This window comes from Rhipicephalus microplus, chromosome X (assembly GCF_043290135.1).
Source record: "Rhipicephalus microplus isolate Deutch F79 chromosome X, USDA_Rmic, whole genome shotgun sequence".
Classification (NCBI taxonomy): domain Eukaryota; kingdom Metazoa; phylum Arthropoda; class Arachnida; order Ixodida; family Ixodidae; genus Rhipicephalus; species Rhipicephalus microplus.
In genome coordinates, this window is record NC_134710.1 from 127695015 (window position 1) to 127715546 (window position 20532).

The following is a 20532-nucleotide window of genomic DNA, read 5'->3' on the forward strand; positions in this document are numbered from 1 at the left end:
TAATCACTCAACACAGCAGTACGGCATAGAACAATCATACATAGTTATTTGTTATTGCTCAGATATCTTGTTTTCTGGTAGCAGCCACCTCGCATAGCTGGTCTAACTTGCATTTCATCAATGCCCGTAGTTGTGGGCTGCAGTGAGCCCACAACTGCAACCATTCTAACTATTCACCCATTCTTTTTAATATCTATATATCTATGAGGTGGTTTCTACATGTAGCAGCACCTATATGCATTTTACTGTGTGTCTAAGTTCTATTGCTTTGCTACGTTAAGTGCTAGCTCATTTGTATGTTACTTTGAGTGCATATTTTATTTTTTTATTTTAATTTTCGCTTATTCTGTACAAAAGGGGGTAAAAGTGTTACATTGATTCTTGTTTTCAATGTTAATAAGTTACAACTTTTTTAGATTTTTTTACATTTATGCATTGTTTTTGTTATAATTCGATCCTGTTATTTTCTTGCATTGGAAAATGTAACATCATATGTTGCCCCAGCTATTTTTAGGCAGAGTTTATTTGAAAGAACAAAGATGGATAAAAAAGTTCAGTGAGAAAGTTGTAAATTGGTTTGTAAAATGTCCGATGAGACAGCTTTGTACATATCTGTTAATTATTAGTGTTTTTTGATAACTACAAATGCCCACGGAATACAAAAGAATACCACGTGACAAACCTGCTTGCGCGCCAGTGTGCACAATGGTTCTGATGCTGCCTAACGTTTTGCGTACGAATGACCATAGATTTGCCTGATTGTGCTGTCTCAACAGGGCCGCAACAATGGTGGTGGCTTTGCGGTGAACATGTTTTGCTATTGGCCACAAAAGCGTTAACCGCTGTGATTGCTTATTGCTGTCATGAACCGGTGCGAGGGAAGCGTATCCTTTATACGCTGAACGTTAGAGAGGGCCAGAATCGTGGCACGCATAGGCGCGCCAGTGGGTTTGTCACGTGGTATTTTTTAGGGGCGAAGCTCCTTAAGGCAATGGTCTGTTCATCCCTTGTATGTATGTAGTAGTATGTAGTCACCAGTGGTATATAACCGCTCTAGAGCGGGTATGTGCCACAGAGAATGCGTGAAGATGGTGGTACTTTGAGTGTTCACTAGATGGATGCGTGGACGGACGGACGGATAGACGTGCGAAAGTATAGATGCCTGAACAGACAGGCGGACGGATGCATGGTTGGTCGCGCGGACAGACGGAAGCACAAACGGGCTGACGCACGCTTTGCCCCACTCATCATCATTCACTCCGTGGATATGCTGTGATTTTTTTGTCTTTGGCGGGCATTTGTAGTTAGCAAAAAAACACTAATAATTAACAGATATAATGTTTGAAACTTTTTAATCGGACGTTTTGCAAAGCAATCTACAACTTTCTCATTGAAATTTTTTATTCATATTTGTTCCTTCAAAATTTAGGTAATTAAACAGATGAAATTAAACAATATTTTAAAACACGAAAAGTAGTCTGACTAACTGCCGGCAACAGTCAGCAACAGGCCTTTGGTCGCGCCGTAATTGCGTGTGTTGGCATATTTTTAAACTCTGGCTAAAGATAGCTGGGGCACTCTGTATATGTACAAACTCCTGTCTACGACTTCGCATAGAAGTCAGCAGTATTGACTGACTGACTGAATGAATAAATAAGCAAGCAAACAAACAAACAACATGACTGTGATATCCAAATGTACCGTTTAGAAAACTAGGTGTGTTCGCAATTTTGTCTCCGCAGGGGCGTCTGCGTAAGCAGGCGTTTGGTGTGTAGCAACACCACGGACCGGGGGAGGGGGGGGGTGTTTCGACTTTTCGCCACGCCTAGCCGTGCATGGCTAAGTCGTGTCCAGGGAAAAGGGGATCCTGGGGGTTGAGCTGACGCTGAGTGCTTGGACGTTTAAGGCCTCCGGCAGAGGCAACACACCACCCCTTTGGCCCCGGCTTCACGTAGACGGCACCCATGGACTGACCCACCCAGGGGAAATCGGCAGTCACCTTTTCCTATCTCTCTTCCCCCTCTATCTTCGTCTTTGTCTGTCACTTTCTATATGTCCTGTCATCTTCTCTTTTCCATTGGCTTCCTAATTTTCTGGCGGCGAGGTTAACCCTGTGTAGTTACCCAACCGTGGGTAGTTGTATTCGGTTATAGTAGCGGGGATGCATTTCTGGCATCTCCAAGTGTTTACTATTCAACCTTGTAGCGTCCCCTTGTTGGGCTCGGTGGTGGGTGGCCACCATTGCCGCCGAATATTACATTTCCTGTATGGCACACTTTTTTTCCGCACTCCCTGATTGCCACCCGAAAAGGTGGCGCACCGAAGAAAGCTTCACACTCGTGAAACCAAAGCAGTCATTCCCAAAGTACCGTGTCGTGCACAGCCAAAAAGAAAACAAAACAGTCCGATCAATTTCACCTTTCTTCGTTTCGAAAACGCTCACAGAAGCCCTGGCGACAATGTAACCAAGTTGGGAAGCGGCGACCGTCTCTTGAAGGTACACAACAAGCTACAGTATGATAACCTATCTAAATTTATAGCATTTGGAGATGTCCTAGTCTTAGTAACACAGGTCTATGAATATATTGCGCGGTGTGGTGTCTGATGATGATCTCCTCCAACTATCTGAAAGTGAATTATTAGAAGGCTGGCAAGACCAGAACGCAGTGAAGGGTCAAAGAATAGTCATACGGCGAGACAAGAAAGAAACGCCAACAAAACACATAATTATCACCTTTGGTATTAGAGACTTACCCGGTTCAATTGAAACCGGCTACTGCAAGTTTCGAGTCAGGCCCTACATACAAAATCCTCGTAGGTGTTTCGAATGTCGGCGCTTTGGACACGGATCACAAAGCTGCAGAGGGTGTGCAACTTCCGCAAATTGTAGCTCCAACGAACACGTATTGGAAGAATGTAGTGAAGCAGCCCACTGTGCGAACTGCGAAGGAGACCATGCCGCCTACCCGCGATCGTGTCCATCTTGGAAAAAAGAAAAACAAATCCTCGAGCTTAAAGTTAAATTCAATTTATCCTTTCAAGAGGCACGCAAACGGTTCACACTCCATCAGTCCATTCCCTCCTTTGCCGATATGACGCACCAGGGAGCCGCGCCACACATTCTCGCAGCTGCAAGTGTCACACAGAGTGTGAACGCGGTTGTGCCATCAGCTTCCCCGGTTAGAGCAGCCTGTACTGCTACACTAACTGACAAAGAAGGCAAGCAGACTCTCGTGTCTGCCGGACCCCGGGCCACTGCAAGTGCAGTTAGGCCCGAAACCACTGCAAACGTGCCTGCTGGGCAGGCACAATCCGCCACCTCGCAGGAGGTGTTAGATAGAAGTCCCACTCCTCTGGCTCCTCAGACGCCGAAGGGTAGGCCCAACTCTTTGGAGCGCACCAAAAAATAAAAACCCAAATTACAGGGCCCCCAAGAGGCCCTGTAACCTAAGGCAACACTTTTGTACACACAGCACCATACAACAATAAAATGACACAAATACTGCAGTGGAACATCAGAGGTCTGCTGAGAAACCTCGACGATATCCAATAACTTCTACACAAACATACACAAAAAGTGCTGTGTGTGCAAGAAACACACTTAAAATCCAAGCACACAAACTTCTGATGCAGTTACACTATTTTTCGAAAGGATCGGGATGATGCTGTCGCATCATCTAGCGGTGTTGCCATCCTAGTTGATCAAGGAACAGCTTGTGCACATTTACCACTTCAAACACTCCTTGAAGCGGTGGCTGTTCAGGCTGTCCTCTTCGACAAACTGGTCACAATTTGCTCCATTTAGTGCATACCTCCGCACCACCAACTCAATAAACAGGAATTTCAGGCATTCATAGATCAACTTCCAGAACCCTATGTTGTCCTTAGAGACTTTAATGCATATAATAAATAGCTTCTAGGGCGACTCTCGCTGCGATGTGCGAGGTCGCCTGATTGAACAGTTCCTTTTTTCTTCTGGCGTGTGCCTCCTGAATCGCAAAAAGCCAACATATTACAATGTCGTTAACAACACCTACTCGTCAATAGACCTTAGCATAACATCTCCATCACTCTTACCTTTATTTTAGTGGGAAGTCATCAATAATCGATACGGTAGTGACCATTTTCCTATGGTTCTCAGCACAACAATATCAAATGCATGTCCTCCACAGGTTCCCAAATGGCTCACCGATAAAGCAGATTGGGAACAGTTTCAAAAAAATTACTCTCTTAACTTGGACTGACATGGGGGTGTTAAGCATAGAAGCTGCTGTGAGCTACTTGACAGCTTTTTTGATTGATGCTGCAACGAAATGTGTACCACGAACATGAGGACCGTCAGGCAAACAACGAGTCTCATGGTGGAATAATGAGTGCCGTAATGCGCGCAAAAAACAAAATAAGGCATGGAAGTTGCTTCGAGATTCACTGACGTCAGCGAATTTTATAATCATTAAGAACATCAAGTCACAAGGCAGGAGAACGCGCCGACAGGCGAGAAGGGAAAGTTGGCACAAATTTTTATCGGGAAATCAATCAGATGAAGCGAGAGTATAGAACATGGTCGGTAAGATGGCAGGACGACAAGCACACTCACGTCCCCTAGTGAACACACAAGGGGATAGTTTGCAAGACCACGTGAACACTCTCAGGACGCATTTTAAACAGGTCTCTAGCTCGACCCACTACAGTCCAGCATTCCAACGATACAAAGCACGAATAGAAAAACAGAAAATTGAACGCAAATCCACAAACAATGAGGCATACAATGAACTTTTCGTCTTAGCTGAGCTACAAGCATCGTTAAACTGCTGTAACAGAACTGCCCCAAGCTCCGACTGTATATTATATGAAATGCTAAAACGTCTGCTTCCTGAAACCAAAAAAGCTCTCCTTTCTTTGTATAATGCCATTTGGTTTTCCGGTGAAATCCCTTCTGCCTGGAAAGAAGCAGTCATCATTCCGATTCTTAAACAGGGCAAGGACCCATGCTCAGCATCAAGCTACAGGCCCGTAGCATTGTCGAGTTGCCTTTGCAAGGCTTTTGAAAAAAATGGTAAACAGACGAATGATGCATTTCCTTGAAACAAATAGCTTGCTTGACCCATGCCAGTGCGGGTTTCGAGAGGCTAAGTCGACTACTGACCACTTTGTTCATATCGACCCACAAATTTGTGATGCTTTCATTCATAAACAATTCTTTCTATAGGTGTTCTTTCTATACGAGAAGGCCTGTGACACTACATGGCGCTTTGGCATACTCCGAGACTTGTCACATTTAGGTGTGCGGGGTAGAATGTTCGCAATAATGAAAAGTTACCTGTCCAACCAAACATTCCATGTCTGAGTTGGCACTGTCTTATCAGGAATATTTGTCCATGTAACAGGAGTGCCACAAAGAGGTGTATTGAGTTCTGCATTTTTCATAGTCAAAATGAACTCCTTAGGCTTGTCTCTCCCATGCAATATTTTTTACTGCAGATATGTCAATGATGTTCAGGTTGGTTCCAAATCGTGCAACCTTTCAATGTGCAAATGTCAGGTTCAACTAGGTTTGAACAAAATTTCTCAATGGGCAGATGAGAATGGCTTTAAACTTAATGTACAAAAGAGCACTTGCGCCTTGTTCTGTCCAAAGAGGGGCCTCCATCCCGACCCCAACATTGACCTGCACGGTGAACGTCTGTCTGTGAAGACCGAGCACAAGTTTCTGGGCCTAATATTAGACAAAAAACTAACCTTCATCCCATACATTAAGTATTTAAAAGACAGGTGCTTAAAAACCATGAATATTTTGAAAGTTTTGTCACGAACTACGTGGGGCAGTGACAGGAAATATGTGATGAAATTATATAAAAGCCTCGTACGCAAGCGTCTAGATTATGGTGCTGTAATTTATCACTCTGCGACACCATTAGCCTTAAAGATTCTCAACCCTGTCCACCATCTAGGCATTCGCCTCTCTACGGGTGCTTTTCGAACTAACCCCGTAAAGCGTCTGTATGAGAATAAAATGAATGGTCGCTCCATCTGCAGAGATGTTACATGTCTTTTACATACTATTTCAAGGTTAACACAGATGAGAAACATCCAACTCACTCCACAATTAATGATCTGTCAAAATCTACCTTGTTTAATAACCATCCTTTGCTGAGACAGCCCTACTCACTCCGTGTCAGGAAGCTTGCTGAGGAAACAGCTGCGCCACTTGGAGACCACCGGTTGATGGCTCCAGTAGTACATATATCCGCCACCGTGGAAATGGCAAGTTATAGACTGCGATCTATCTTTCGTGGAAGTCGCTAAACACACGCCTACTGCACATATCCGCACGCACTTCCTCGAACTCCAGCACAAGTACACTTGCCCTGAATTTTTCACAGATGCTTCAAAATCTCACACTGGTGTGTCCCATGCAGCTGTTGGCCCTTTTCTAGCTCTGGTATTCTGCACTCCGAAACAAGAATCTTCACCGCAGAGGCTCACGTGGTATCTGTGGCCGTCAAGCTTATTAAAGAACGCAACTACAACACACGGTAATATACATAGATTCACTGAGCGTAGTAACGGCTTTGAAAACTCTGCGAACACATAAAAATTCTGTCTTTGTGTCACTGTACTTTCTTTTATGCAAGATCTATGCTCTCAAATGCCATGTTGTAGTGTACTGGGTGCCAGGGCACCGCGAGGTCACTGTAAACGTGTTGGCAAATCAGCTTGCCGCACCTGCTCAAGGCAACGCTGCTGCCAATACATTCGTAGCTGTCCCTGCACTTGATCTGAAACCTTTTCTACAACGGTAGCTCAGGGCGTGCTGTCCAGCGCCTATGGGATAGACAAACAGAAAACAAATTACATGTTATTAAACCGAGAATCGGAAATTGGCTAACAGGATCCAGATCACGCTACACACAAGTCATACTTACATGACTACAGATAGGACACACACACTCTAGACATTCATACCTTTTGTCTGGTTGCAAAGCACCATTGTGTGAGAGATGCGGAGAACCGCTCACGGTTCTCCACATCCTCGTTGTGGGAATTGAGGCTAGCCCGCTGCCTTTGCGCGGGCTTTGCCGCCTTTTCTGCCGTTCTCATGTCCCGACATGTCTGCCCTCCTTCGCTGTCTGCCGTGGTGGGAAGGGCGGAGTGACGTTTAACTCCCTCACCCGGTAGCGGATGTTGACTGTGGCGCCGCGCGCGGGGACTCCCAAGAGAGGTTTTCGCGCGCTGCGTCGGGGGCGGTCAGATACTCTCCGGGACAGCAAACGGTGAGCCACGCTATCTTTTCGTCCGTCGACTCCCGTCAGTCGGGGGCTCGTCGGACTTCGCTGACGGCGCCTCGCGCCCAAGGCGAACGCTCACCCGCTGTTTGCCCCGCTGCGTACGCACGGCCGAAGGGCGGTACGGTGTCCTAGTGCGTGGCCTCGCTACGCCGACCCGTCTCCCTTCGAAGCCAACGCGAGCGCCTTTGCCCTCGCTCGAGCAACCGGGCCTTTGCTCCGGTGTCTCCGTGGATCAGCTTTACCGCGGAGACGTGCTCGTGGCACCCCTGTGTAGTACTTTGTGCCCGTGGCGTGGATAAGCCTACTTGCTTTCCCGCCGCGCCTATTTGCAACGGGCTGTACTGCGTTTGGTGTTGCCACAATAAAGTGTTGCGACTTGAGCAGTATCGTGTTTCCCGCCACGGCGACGGTTAACGCGTGCCCTGCGGCTCGCTAAGACCGAACCCACGCTGGTGGCCGTACTCCTTCGGGATACGTGTACACCACATCGTCCAGTGCAGTGATTTACATGCTCTCAGAAAAACACTTTTTATTGCCATACCGACAACAGATGCCTTTGCACCCATCAATGTTCATCGGTAGAGAACCCCTTTTCACCCATGAATCATTGCTGGCATTTATAAAAGAGGTACATGCTTTTAAGGTGACTTACCCAGACGCTCCGTAACACGACCTCTGAAGAGAGGTCGCTGCCGCGGTGGCTACATCTCCATCACTGCCCGACTATCACTTTTTGCCATTCACTCTCACTGCACATATTTCACGTCAATGTCATGGTTTTAATGCTTCTATATTTTTACCCACGTCAGCATGAGGAATTTCAAGGCCCTTTTACAGCCACCTATCAGAATCATTGTTCGCATCACTTGTCCATTGACCTGGCACTCCTTGGCCATCAAATGGCCCTTGCCTCATAAAACACCACACATAATCATCGCAATTCTGTGCTAGTGGTGCTTGCGTTAGAGTTGCTTTTGAGCGGCCAAAAACAAACAGATAGGTAAAGTCCACAGGCGGAGCGAATAATATGGCTTCAGTTCTGCATTATTAAAATTATTCATGAAGTTAACCAGATTGGCTGTCCTGTAGTGTTTCACAGATGTTGGGGACATTTTTGATGGGGACAGTAATGCAAAAAGGCCCATACAGTGACAGCTACGTGCATGTTTAGAAGCTTGATCTGTTCGAAATTAGTATACAGTAGAACTTAGATTATACGCCTCCCGGTTTTGCGACGGCCCGCATTCTACGACGAATCGGTTTGGTCCCAACAATGCCCCCATCAAAACAATGTATTAAAAATCTTGGTTATACGACACAGTTTTGCCAACCCCACATCTTATGATGACTTTCAGATTCTGCCCAAAGGAGAAAAAACACATTTACTCGAATCAAGCGTGGACCAAATATTCACGAGAGCAAAATATGAACTTGTGTTCACCTAGATTGACAATTAGTAAAGTAGAGAGTGAGACAGGATGTCTTCTTAGAATGGAAAATTTATTCTCTTGGAAGTTCATGCGCTTATACATACGCCTCAATAGGGCGCATACATATCCCGGGTCGTTACCTAGTCAAGCTGTAGCCACACAGAGTAGCTTCAGCTGGCTGAAAAGCTGATATTTTTGCATTTTCGGTCTGTAAAACATGCAGCTGATCTCTTGTTTTTGTTGCACTCGCAGTCACAGGCTTGCGCACGCATAAAGGCGCAACAAAGCTGTTTTTACTATGCAAAATTACTTTCACTTGATGTCAACGTTCATAGTAACAGCGAGACTTCATTAGTTGCGCTTCACAAGCCAACAAATCGCAACGCGCACAGCTCAGTCACACATGAAGGCATTCTATGCTATGGTGGCTAGAAGGGGAGGTGGGAGCAACACCGGCCGCGGGGTGCACCAGCAGATCATGTCACTGCCGTCACATCTTAGATCGGCCGGCCAGGGTGGATGCCCTGCTTCCAAGCTTACAGATGCTTGGCAATCGAGATGGTAGGAACGTCGAGAGCTATCAAGCAATTAATTTTAACGTGATAGCATTAAAGAGCTCATTTTGCAGAAATGTTGATGTCAGCGTCAGTGTTGCAGTCAGCGTCAGCGCTAATGAGCGAAAAATAATCATCTTGTGCGTGACCGAAAAATCGAGAAATATGCAAATAAAATTGATAATGATAATTTCTGGCTCCTAGTGAGGGTTGAGGCTGGATCGTTTGCGTGACAAGTAGGTGTTCTATTGCACAGCCATGTGACTGCTTGAGAATTCAGTGAAAAGGACATTAACACTTTACAAACACAGGCGTCCTGCACATGCCAGGCTTCACAAGGCAACATGTAATATCACACTCATATTGCGTGGTGCAAGCGTGCATTGCCATCGGCTGTCAGAACATGTGAACATGACTTTGAAGCTGGCCACCTATTACATTAGGCGCACTTGTTACTGCCCGTATTTCCTTAATTATACAGTGGGTGCATAGCAAGTTTGAAATGATTTCATGCGCATAATTGCTCGTTGATTAAAGCATGCTACCCATCACACATAATGCAGCCATATGCAAAAGCTTCAGTGACACAAATCACTTTCAATTTCAATGATTACATTATAGTAATTTACAATTTAAGCTTCTCGTATAGATCATAGAATAAAAAATATTCACTAAGTGGTTGAAGTACGCACTAGGGACAGGATATTACTATCGCGTCAACTTTTAACTATTTCGTTACCACGCGAGAATGGTTATTTTTCATGTCTCGGGAAGATCGTTTTTGCCAGTTTGAAATGTACTCCAGCATACATTGCAGCATACCAAACTTTGCAGAATAAAATGCTTTTTCCAAAAAAATATTTGTTGTAGAGCAACACAACTATTTTAGAATGTATAAAATGCAAAAAGTGTGAAATTTTTGGTCACCAGCTTGTAAACAGTGGAATAAAAAACACTATATATACAAAAATATTCGAAACAAAGAAAATTTAGATTATAAATTTTGTAGATAAATGACCCAGGAATCGTCCCCATAAAACTTAAAGCTGAGGTGCTGTCATCCACGAAATATCCGCTCGTTCTCACTCCATTCAGGTGGGTTCGCAAGATTTTTTCAAGCAGCGCATGTGTTTTGCAGCACTGATGCACACCCATGCGCGCGTGACGATCGCGTGTAGGAGCGACTAGTGACACTAGATGTGATCCTGTGTCTGATATAACGATACAAGCAAAACCAAAGCAGCTGGAAACTGGCTGTAGGAGCCACCTGCGCACTTTATACATGCAGCGGACCTTGGGAAATATTTTTTGTAGAATTAAGTTTCCCTGATCTTTATCAACAGCTCTCTATTGATTATCTGGCATAAATTTCCGACAATTATTACTGGTCAACTCGGTCGAATTGCGAAGCTAACACATCAATCCGATATTTGGCTTGCAAAGTTTCTTTTTATTATAGAACTTCAATGTTACTGTAGCATAATTCTCGAGGGGCACGCAGTTCTGTCAAGTTTGCCAACCTAGTGCATTTTTCCAACTACACACGCACATTGGTTCGCGCGAAAGTCTGTAAAAAAATCGCTATGTTGCCCAATTCGGCAAATTCGAAAATTGGCTGGACTACCTACTAGAAAGTGCTGGGTGCACGAGAAGCAAATTTAACATGCCAAAATCGATGACTGAAAAGCGTCGATCACCAGTGATCGATATGAATAGGCATGGTAATGAAAGAGTTAAAGGTGAAGCTTAAGGATCCCCTAATTTTTAAAGTGTGGAATCTGGTTGTGCATAGGTGCGATAAACTTTGCACAGAATTCCGCCGGGCAAAAACAATGTGCTGTTTCTACTGCCACGCAAACGTAGTACGAGGCACCGTACTGTGTGATTACACAGTGTGTTAATGTACATGTGCTGTCTCAAACACAGGTGCAGAAGTCAGTAAACGCTCTTAATTACGAGAGGGCATGATCTATGTGAACCACTTAAATACTATGAAGCTTTGAGGGATAGTTCAGCATTTTGCAAACTTTGCGGTTTACTTTTCATCTGTCAGATCAAAGTTTCATGTTTGGTGCATTTTCTTCATCGCGAGAGTGCAAAGCTTGAAAACTATGCGTTAATTTTTTTACATCACAAATGTTGTGCAAAAGATGGCTCTGAAACAATCAAAGGAATTCAAAATTCCACTCATGTTCAAACTTAAGTAACGCAGTTTTAAATAGTGCCTTCGCTGATGATTCTTGCTTTCTCATGCCATGTTTTCCGCTTTTACGATAAAATGCAGTCTTGGCAAACTTGATCAGGCTGTTAGTTAAACTTGTATAATGTTGTTCACAGCCAACACAGGTCAGTTTATTTTTTGTTGGCGCTGAAATCAAGTCCAGTACGCTATTCGCTCTCAGTTGATCTGAAGCAGTGTGTGTACGAGTCTTCCATCTTTCCAGGCTTGGTCATCGTTATTCACGCATTAACATTGCCTTAAATTTTAACCAATGACAGTGCAAATGTAGCAATGAAAGCACACATGGTACGCGTCTCACACGCGTCCTACGACGCCTCTCATCGGAGAGATTGATCTTAGAAGCTACACATTCGCCACCTCTCATTGACATGAACAACTGCTGCACCCTCCGCCATCCCCTGCTAGCTGCGTTGCTCCCACCTCCCCTTCTAGCCACCATATCTATGCAAACTTGTGGTCCGTCGCCATTATGTGCTATTATGTGCTTGCGATGACACTGTGTCTGACTCTTTTGAATGCGAACTTGTGGTTCATCGCCATTATGTGATTGCGATGACACTGTGTCTGACTCTTTTGACAGGAGGCTGTTGCCAATGCGGTTTCGGTTTAGTTTTCAGGCGCACATAATTTTTGAACTCAGTTTATCGGTAGAAAGATGCGCGTTAGATTCAATTTTTTTAGAATAAAGATTCCCTCACATCTCCTCCAACTAAAGTGAAACCTCGTTAATTGAAAGTCACTGGGGTCGTCAGAAGTCTTCGAATTAATCGAGTTTTCGAATTAACATAGCATAGAAAAAGTGGGATGCAAGGAACTTGGAATTATTCAATGTAATCTGGGCTAGTCGTTTGCAGTGCCAGCTAGTTTGTGGATTCAAGGGTTATGCTTTACAGCAATGCCTGATCCCGATTTCGCCGCTAACACGATAGAACAGTGGGCATCAATGCTGCCACAAAAAAAAAGAGAACAGGAAAAACAGCTATCGTGATCAACTAAAATGCGCGCCTGCAGAGGACAGGGCGTCTTCACTGCTACACGGTAGTGACGCGCGGGCGGCGTGTCGCCTGCTCCTCACTTCGTCAGCGCATCATGATGAGATCATTCGCGCACTCTTTATGGAGAAGTTAAGAATTTAGTGATAGCCAGTGTGACGAAGTTTGCGATGTGTGGCTGTAAAACGTGATCAAAGAAGCTTTCAAACTTAGTTTTTGAAGTAGGCATTGCAGGCAAGAACTCTGCCAGCTGTGCAAGTGCGCAAGTTGCTGGAGAATCCGACAATCAGAGGTTCGCATACATTATGAATTTCGCCAATTTGTTCTTTGTTAATTCCTAATGTTCCCAGAAAAGAATGGGTAAATCATCACGCGCTGACGTTGCGGAAGGCATGCGGTGTGCTGCTCGTGCGTCGCCGCTGTGTTGCAGTGAAGCATGTTTTGTTTTTTGCAGGCGCACATTACAGTTAATCACGAGGCTGTTTTTCTTTTCCTACTTTTTTTTGCGCTGGAAGTAGAGAGGCTGCGGTGCTTCAGCTGCCACTCACTATTATCGTTGCATTGCATTGCCTAGTGGCCTATAAGGGTCGTTGTTTCTGCAGATTTGCGGCAAAATTGTGATCGGAAATAGCACATGGCACGCAAAGTTTTCGAATTAACAGGACTGGTGCTCACAGCCACTTCAAATTATCTGCTCAAAATTACATTGCAAAATAAAGGACCTCAGAAATATTTTCAATTAAGCATGATTTCTAAAAAACCTAGTTTAAATTAATGGGGTTTTACTATATGTAATGCAGACATTAGCTGCCACTGGCAAACACAATTCAGTCTACGTTCCTTACAGAGGCACCAGGTAGTGCTGTGAACTTACTCGGGCGGTCTGTACCCATATTTTTTTTGGGGGGGGAGGGGGGGCACAGCTGAGTGTCACTGCCTATAATCTTACTTTTTCGATTATACAACACCCGGATTATATGACGGTTTTGTGTGGTCCCCTTAAATTCGTATAATTGTGGTTTCACTGTAGTGCCATATACAGTACTATATTGTCTCTCACAGTGCCAGAGTTGCTTTGAAATAATAAACCACATCAATCAGTAGTTTACTCCTTACCCCATAAATGTATTAATGCAGCTTGACCCTTGTTATATAAATACAACAGAGGTGTCTTTTAACTCTAAATTTATTTAGAATCTATATATTTTTCACCACAATTTGGCAAACTAGACTTGTGTTTTACTACCAATGTAGTGAAGCTGTTTCAAATTGTTTGCTCATTCTGGGTGCCATGTAGTAATACAGTGTAAATGATTTATGATAATGCTGGCAAAACTGGAACATTGATCACTATTTCTGGACTAGAAAAGGAAAAAAAAGAACATGCTCATTTTTTTCACAAGCATGTAGGCCTAGTTACTGCGATAAGTAAATTTGGTTGAACAGTGTCACGCTAGTAATAGTAAAGAAAACTGAACATTTTATTAAAGGCTACTTAAAGAAGCATAAAATTATTTATACAAGCCAAAAAAAATGTGAAACTTACTAGAAAAAAAAATTCTTGAAGACATCTCCAGCCTTGAGCATTATTGAAATCACTGACAGTGAAAGCAAGCAAGCCGATATCTGGCTTTTTCTTCTTCTAAAAAAGCCAAGTCTATTCAAAGTAAACTGACAAGAATGCAGCTGTTTGGTATTGACTATACAGTCTGGACTGCTCCAACAATTTATTGCCAGTGTGCTCCTGTCACCAAAAAGCTTCAAACCTACATTGGGGCTAAAATCTATATAACCCACAATCGTTTGTATTCTAGAGAAATATTTAGATTTGGCTTCTATAGATAAGAACATTTTGTTTCGGTTTGAAGTGGGGACAAAAAAGTAGTCTAAAAGACAATGAATGAATGATAAAGCACTATTTTGCTTCCAAATTAGCATTATCATGTGCTTTGGTTGTTGCTGTCTTTTGTTGCATAGGCGTAATGGCGATGAAAAGTGAGTCATTGCTCCTGGCAACAAGCACACCATCTTTAATTGTCAGCAACATTTTCTTGTACCTAATGAGGGCCTCCCAAAATGCTTCAGCTCTTCTTCTTGGCTTTTTCTCGGGTTTCAATTACACCATCACTTCTTTTTTAAGAAATAGATCAACGCCCGATAACTTCATTTCTCTTGTCTTCTATATTATACCTCTCGGAACGAAAGAACATAGTACTGTGGCGCAAAACTCTAAAGAAGACACTAATAGACAGACAGAAGTAGCGAAGGTGGTCTCTTACTTTTTCCATTCAAGCTTTGTCCTAGTTAGTACCAACTGGCCTCCCCCCCCCCCCCCCCCAATGAAAAAGCTGTTGATGAGCGAAAGCACAAAAAAAAAAGAAGCAATTAAGTTATAAATGAAACGGATTAATTGTGGCCATGTTGGTTGTTTTGGTCACAATAGTTGACGCAGCGCTGGGTTAATGGATCTGGCTCATATTTTATACAAAAGTGCTTTTTTAGTCCTCATTTCAATCAGGAACTACCCTAGTTTGATGTTAAATGTGAAAGACACTTATGCATGTTTTACGTTCCCATGAAATGCAGCCCTGTTTTCTGGATAAAAAATTTGAAAAATATAAAAACTTTCATCTTTTTGAGCGATACTATATCTTCATAAGTGGGCTACAATGTAAAATTATTTTTTTAATTACTTGACAAAGCTCTCGAAAGGTGTTGTTCCTTGGGAGCTGTACCTTACTGCAAATACTATTTCCATGAAGAAGCTTCCTATGATACAGGTCGTGCTGTGCCACCATTAGAGGTAATAAGTTCCTCTAGTTTAATAACCTGGCTAGATACTGCAAGCCAACCTTTATTTTTGTGTCTTAAAGCTTACCATGACTCTGCTTACAGTAAATCTTTATTGTATTCAACTTGACATTCCACTCTTTGAAGTGACAATTTCATTTAAACGATAGATGATTTTCATTCACCAAGGAAAGAAATATTGAGAAAGGAACTTAGACCGAGTGCCTTGTGTGTAACTGTTCATTTTGTTTTGGTACTGAATGCTTCTTTGGGTGCTGCATCTACAATTGTACATGCCAGGTTGACAGATCCACAAGTACAGTAGAGGGTTAGGCTCCATTACCCACTTAAGGGAATCCAGTCCAGATCCCATCTTATAAGAGAATGGCGAACTAAAATCGGGACAGTCATATTCGAGGAATCGCTTTGTGTTCCGCAAGCACAGCCATTGTCAAGCTTGACTCAAATGCTCCGTCGCATGGCCTTGACTCGCTTTGACTGATGTCAGCACCACCAATTGTTAGATTCAGTATGTTTGCTGCATTTAATGATAGATGGAACGTGAATTGATTTCACCAGCAAACTTATTTTTCACTTCTGCCCGACAGGTGGGTCGATTCGCTCACTTTGCAGGTCCGTTTTCACGTTTCGCTCGTGGCTACGTTCTTACACCAACCCATGAAATTTGTTGCCATATCCTTATTTCATTAATGTATCATTGCATGCGACAGCTCACGCACCTATCGAGTTTCCAATCGCACTGCCGCGTGAAAGAAATTATATGTTGGAGAAGCAGTGCAAACACGCGTTCATGGCATTTGTAAAAGTTGCACAATAAGTAAATCTGAAATTGTGGTGAATGAGCGTTTGCTCTGCTTTTCTATTACATTGCTCCTTTCAAGAGGCAGACACGATTTCAAGCTCAAAAGGCACGTGAGCTGTTGCACACTGTGGTTCATTGTCGAGATAAGCACATGCAGCGAATTTCATGGGCGTGCATGTGAATGTAACCACGAGCTAAACGTAGTAAAAATAGACCTGCCAAGTGAACATATTTGACCCACCAGTTAGGTATTTGTGAAATGAATATTTACTCGTAAAAACAACCCGCACTCCATCTATTCTTAGGTGCAGCAAATATACCGTGTCGATGTCGAACGCTTGGCGGCACTGGTGCCAGTCGGAGTGGGTCGAGGCCACACGGAGGAGCGTTCGAGTTAAGCATGCTGATGACTGTACACTGAATATATTTGCTGTTGCGCCCAACATACTTTTTTAGATCCGGGCTTATTGTAAACATTCGATTATCTTAATTCTCACTGAAGAACAAAAAATACTCTTGGTTGAGCATCAAAGTGTTTATTCATTGCGGAATAAAATAAGGCATGCGGACACAAACAGAGAAGAAGAGAACGAGGCAGCATGCTGCCTGTACTCACTGTACCTTCTTTCACCATGAATCGTTCAACTGGCTCAACTATTGTTGTTGAAAATGTCTTTATCCATGCTGGGAGTGAAAAAAAATTATTTCAGGAGTGTATTTTCAACAAATAGTAGCCTGAAGGATATATTTTTTTCTGGATATAGAGGGCTCTCTTTAGTAAAATAAAAAGGTTCATGACGCTATGTCGCATAGCTGCTGGTTTATCTCTTTCTTGTGTTCTTTTTTTTTTTTCAGTTTCCAAATGCCTGTGAAAAAGACAAGCCCAAAGAATATCCGCAAGCATTAAGCCAAGCCCAGTTTCCACATCATTAATTCTGTCAAATATGTGTACACGTGCACATTCAGTATTTCCAGTGGACTAAACAAATCTGCTGGAATTACGAAAACTCTGGCAGTTTTTCTTGTAAAAAGAAAAATATATATGGGTCATTCGATGTCAAGTGCACCCGGTCGATTCTCGAGCATCTCCGATCATGCTGAAAAAATCATGCAGGTATGTGTGAATGTGAAAGGTACTTATTGAGGTGTTGTATACCACACACACAAAAAAAAAATTTGTGTTGCCTGCAGGGCGCTTCAAACTGTGGAGACCGAAGTGAAACTGTGTCATGCCAAATAATTTATATAATATTACTGGTTTGGGTGATTAATACGAAAAAAATTTTCCCTAATCTCAAAGTGCTACTCATGACTATGATAGTTTATTCACTTGTCTTAATTTTCTTTCTTTTCTTTTCTTTTGCAAAAAATTGCAATATGCTATATATTTAGTGGGTGGAGCACATTTCGCAAGCACTCTCAAATTATGACAGGTAGATTGCCACTGTCTCTCAAGAGGAAGGTATATAACAGCTGTATCTTGCTGGTACTTAGCTACCAAGCAGAAAACTGGAGGCTTACAAAGAGGGTTCAGCTTTAATTGAGGACGACGCAGCGAGCAATGGAAAGAGAAATGGTTGGTGTAACCTTAAGGGACAAGAAGAGAGCAGAGTGGATTAGAGAACAAACGGGGGTTAAGGATATCATAGTTGAAATCAAGAAGAGGAAATGGACATGGGCCAGGCATGTAGCACGTAGACAGGATAACCGCTGGTCATTAAGGGTAACTAACTGGACTTCTAGAGAAGGCAAGCGGGTTAGGGGGAGACAGAAGGTTAGGTAGGCAGATGAGATTAAGAAGTTTGCGAGTATAAATTGGCAGCAGCAAGCACAGGACCGGGTTAACTGGCGGAACATGGGAGAGGCCTTTGTCTTGCAGTGAACGTAGTCAGGCTGATGATAATGATATTTTTAGTGTTTTTTTATAAAAAGCAGAAATTTTTTGTCATAATATTTTTACAATTTCTGCTTTATATGCTCTGATATTAAATGATTAATATTGTTTGAGAGCAAATTAAGCAGAAATGTTGCCGAAATATTGTGGCGAAGTTGGAGAAAAACAGCAGTTTGACTGATATTGTGGCTGAATTTTCACAATGTGGCCGTCGAAGTAAAAATATGGCTTTTATATTGTTGCATAGTATAATTTGTCAGTAAAATAAGCAGAAAGTTTCAAAAGAGTAGATTTTGTTTTTGGAGAGAAAAAAATTTTCAGACTGAACAACCACAAGGTGTTACGAGGCGTGTCTTTGCTTCACCTTCACTGCATAGCACGTCAGCGCGAGGTTGCTGCGGGAGATTTTTGGCAGTGAATAATGCATATCATACAAATCCTTGTCGGTTCTTTTAGCAATACTGCTGTATTGAATGTCAATAAAGGGCAGTACAGTTGAACCCCTTAATAAGAGACATGCTCTGGGCAGCAATTGTTCTCTTTTATAAAAGGTGTCCTTTATAAGCGAGGTAGGACGTATGCATCTTCTTTTCAACCTGTATTTTATTGCAAGCACACTGGTGTTTCTTATACCCATTTTGTCTCTTATAAAGGGGTTTAACTGTAGTGCTTTCATTATGGAACATTATTTTTTCCCTAGGACCATCAAAGGCCAGGTTATGTTGAACCACTTCTTAGTCCCAAGCGACAGAATTATAATGCTGTCCATAGCCTGCAATACAGTATTGAGGCGTGGTTGGCTTCTGATGATTGATATACATGGTACTAATGATAATTAACCACATAGTTGAAGTATTTTCCATCTAAGCTGTTTTTATCATGTTTCAGATATAGGCCGATGCATGATCGCTGACCACTGGTGGCAGTGGTAAGCGAAAAATAAAATTAAAACACGAAGTGTGTAAACTATCATAGTCATGAAAGAGTAGCACCTTGAGATTAAGGAAAAAATTGTTTCGTATTAATAACTCAAACCAGTAATATATAAATTATTTGGCATGACACAGTTTCACTTCGGTTCCTAAAGTTGAAGCACCCTGCAGGCAACACAATATTTTTTTAGTGTAAAATATAACGCTTTAATAAGTACCTCTCACATTCATGTATACCTGCGCGATTTCTTTAGTATGATCAGAGATGGTCGAAAATTGAATGACCTATATATATGCCTGTAAAAAAGACAGGCCAAGAAATGCCGCAAGCATGAAGCCAAATGCAGTTTCCGCATAATTCTGTCAAATATGTGTACTTGTGCACATCAAGTGTTTTTAACGGAGTAGGCAAGTCTGCTGGAATTAGTAAAACTCTGGCAGTTTTTCTTGTTAGAAGAAAAAATATATGTTATATATTTGTTTTAGTGTAAATATTAAGTATTTCACCAATCAAGAGCAGTTTTAAGAATTAAAGTGCTGTGTTCCTTTGTCCATTTTGTTTTTGATATCATATATGAAGCATTAGGTAACACTAAAATCTTGAAATTGCCATTTATAAGTAATTCAACCATGTTGTCTTGAGCTTCAGATACACTTTCTGTGTGTTAGTGGCCACACAAGTGCACCTTATTTTTACTATGCCCAGTCTTCCCAGCTGTTACAAAGCTAGTCTTTCATGGCTTCTGCATTCCATAAGCTTTCACAAGTGGTGCCACATGAGAATGTTATGTATGCTTGCATAACGGTATCTTTAACTGAACAGCTCTAATTTGAATACATAACATTACATACATACATTTTTTTTTTTCAGTGATGAATACACCAATTCTGATAACATGTTAGATTCTAGTGACTGTAGGAAGCATATTATTTATTTAAACCATGACTAAAATAAAATTACTGAAAACTACAAAAATTTAAAAGCAAGCAAAGGTTACAACAAATTCAGATGCTATAAAAATGTATTTGTAAACAACACCCAATAATGCATTTAATGTTAACGGAATTGATGTATAATAAACACCACTATGGAGTCTACCACTACTTCGTAATTAAGATTTTTACAAAGATTCATCTGTAACAATTTTATGGACACTGCCATGGTTTCAAGTGGCCAAAGCTGACCACTGGAAATTTTTGAGCAGATTTATTATTTTACAGAACTGCAGTATTTGTTTTTGCAAACAATTGTGAATTTGGAAACTTAAAGGCACATTGCTTAAATTAGAGTGTGAATAATTCAGATTATATGTATAACTGCATACACGATTTCAAACTCTTTAAAGTGACTCCATAATGCTTAATTTGTTTTTTCAAAAGTCTGTTTTAATAAAACTGTATAAATCGAAAGTCCAATTCCGGTAGTTGCCAGAATTTCAGCTTATTAATGGCAATAAATTTAATTTAGATATTTCAAGTGGTTTCACCAAAGCGTCTTGCAAGTAGTCAAATATGAAAATTCTAACTATGCTTGAGCGAAACCTTCTTAAAAGGGCCTTAGAACACTTGAAATACAAAACAGTGCT

At 42.1% G+C, this 20532-nt stretch overlaps 1 protein-coding gene and 1 long non-coding RNA gene across 5 annotated transcripts in view; one reads left to right on the top strand and one right to left on the bottom strand.

Annotated features, from left to right (window-relative positions):
• Positions 1 to 19500, top strand: part of LOC119176427 (zinc finger protein ZFAT) — a 158199-nt gene extending 138699 nt beyond the window's left edge. For all 4 annotated transcript variants that reach the window (XM_037427690.2, XM_037427688.2, XM_075877667.1 and 1 more), the window contains one exon: positions 16976 to 19500. The gene's annotated coding sequence lies outside the window, so the exon portion shown is untranslated. The remainder of the gene's footprint in view (positions 1 to 16975) is intronic.
• LOC142775746 (uncharacterized) lies at positions 6599 to 8031 on the bottom strand. Its single transcript, XR_012886970.1, has 2 exons — positions 7776 to 8031; positions 6599 to 7032 (listed from the first exon to the last, which is right to left on the bottom strand). It is a non-coding gene; the product is annotated as an uncharacterized LOC142775746 (long non-coding RNA).
• Positions 19501 to 20532: the final 1032 nt, after the last annotated feature.